Source organism: Danio aesculapii, chromosome 9 (assembly GCF_903798145.1).
Source record: "Danio aesculapii chromosome 9, fDanAes4.1, whole genome shotgun sequence".
Classification (NCBI taxonomy): Eukaryota; Metazoa; Chordata; class Actinopteri; order Cypriniformes; family Danionidae; genus Danio; species Danio aesculapii.
Window position 1 is genome coordinate 53259266 of NC_079443.1, and position 2500 is coordinate 53261765.

Sequence of the window (2500 nt, forward strand, 5' to 3'; positions counted from 1 at the left end):
TTATATTATTATATTATTATTATTATTATTATTATTATTATTATTATTAATGATAAACTGTTACCGATACTGTGCAGTGAATATTACAAAGGCATAATTTTTTTTTTTTAGGTTTTATTTTGTAATACATAACAAAATATATATAATTTTTTATTGTTGTTTTTATTATAGTTATTATTAATATTATTACAGTGAAATATTACAATATGTAACAAACAATACTGTATACTATTCATTCATTTATTCCTTTTCGGCTTAGTCCCTTTATTAATCAGGGGTCACCACAGTGGAATGAACCGCCAACTTGTCCAGCATATGTTCTACGCAGCGGATCCCCTTCCAGCTGCAACCCATCACTGAGAAACACCCGTACACACTTGTTCACACACATACACTTCGAATAATTTAGCTTACCCAATTCACCTGTACCACATGTGTTTAGGCTGTGGGGGAAACCGGAGCACCAGGAGGAAACCCACACCAGCAGAGAACATGCAAACTCCAAACAGAACAAGCAACATTCTTGCTGTGAGGCGATTGTGCTACCCACTACGCCACTGTGTTGCCCTATATACTATTAGCTAGCCATGTTCATGCTGAACATAATCACAAAAATGTATCAAGTTGTTTAATCCGTACAATTACAACAGCTAGGTATGCACCGAATGTTCTGCAATTTCAATTTTCGGCCAAAAAATTTAAACTAATCAGCCAAAAATATAAGCAGAAAAAGGCTTTGCTTTGCTGCATTAGCCAACAACAATTCTTGATTTTTCTGTTTTCAATGCATCCCTAACAACAACCCTAGATCTTTTTTGTGCAACTTCTATTTCTAAATTTGCTATTTTTATATGCCAACAAAGAAATTTTCTTTGAGAAAATTATGAGCCAACAAAAAAAAGGCTATGTTGTGCCACTCTGGACTCCCTAATGCATCCCTAACTCAACCCTAGATCTTTTTAGTGCAACTTTTATCCATAAATTCATGATTTTTATTCTGAAATTGAGTAATCACAATAGTCACAACGCCTAGGTAGGCACACAAATTTCAGCCACCAAAAATTATAGACCAAATTTGGCATTCTTGGTTTTTGGCCAAAAGAGAAAAACAGCTGAAACAAGGAGTTGAAAATAAGGCAATGTTGTGCCGCCCTGGACAATTTTTCATTTCGGTGCATCCCTGACAACAACCCTAGATCGTTTTGGTGCCACTTTTATCCCTGAATTGACGATTCTTATATAACATTCTTGGTTTTTGGCCAAAAGAGAAACAGACGAAATTAAGAGTCGACAAAAAAGGCTACATTGTGCCATTCTGCATTATTTTTATTCAGTTCATTCCTAACCCAACCCTAAATATTTTTGGTGCAACTATTAACCTTAAATCCACCATTTTTATTCTGAAATTGAGTAATCCCAACAGTCACAACAACAAGGCATGCACACAATTTTTGAACATAAAAAAAAAAATGATCGGCCGAATACGGCATTACTTGGTTTTTGGCCAAAAGAGAAAAAACAGCCAAAATTATGAGCTGGCAAAGAAAAAGGCTACGTTCTGCCACTCTGGACAATTTTTAACTCCAATGCATCCCTAACAACAACCCTAGATCTTTTTTTGAGCTTTTTATATACCACTCTTGGTTTTTGACCAAAAGAGATCCATTGGCGAAATTATCAGCTTACAAATAAAAAAAAAAAAGGTTACGTTGTGCCGTTTTGGAGAATTTTTTATTTTAATGCATCCCTAACAACAACCCTAGATCTTTTTGGTGCAACTTTTATCCCTAAATTTGCCATTTTTATTCTGAAGTCAAGTAAACCCAACAGTCACAACAACTATGTGTATGCACACAATTTTCAGCCACCAAAAAATGATCAGCCGAATATGGCATTCTCTATATTCGGACAAAAGAGAAACAGCTGAAATTATGGGCCCACAAAAAAGGCTACATTGCACCGCTCTGGTCAAATCTGATTTCAAAGTATCCCTAATAACAACCCGAGATCTTTTTGGCTGCAACTTTTATCCCTAAATTTGCCATTTTTATTCTGAAATTTAGTACAGTCACAACAACTAGGTTTGCACACAATTTTCAAGTAGGGTCTGTCTGTGGACTGCAAGACATGGGCATAACGTGAAGTGGCGTAACTTGTAGTACATTAGAGGTGTAACTTGGAAGTTATGGAGACCCACGTGTCAAAACTGTTGTTGGCAAGATGCCGCTGTACACCAATTATTAACGTCTACACCTACTCCACACCTAAACCCAACCATCACAGTCATTAATGTCCACACATATCCAACCCTTAACCCAACCATCATAGTTATTAATGTCCACACATATCCAACCCTTAACCCAACCATCATAGTTATTAATGTCCACACATATCCAACCCTTAACCCAACCATCATAGTTATTAATGTCCACACATACCTAACCCTTAACCCAACCATCACAGTCATTAATGTCCACACATATCCAACCCTTAACCCAAC

The 2500-nt window shown here is 36.2% G+C and overlaps 1 protein-coding gene across 3 annotated transcripts in view; it reads right to left on the reverse strand.

The window, feature by feature from the left end:
• The window catches only part of mid1 (midline 1), a 105777-nt gene that overhangs the window by 61123 nt on the left and 42154 nt on the right, over positions 1–2500 (reverse strand). The window lies entirely within an intron of this gene.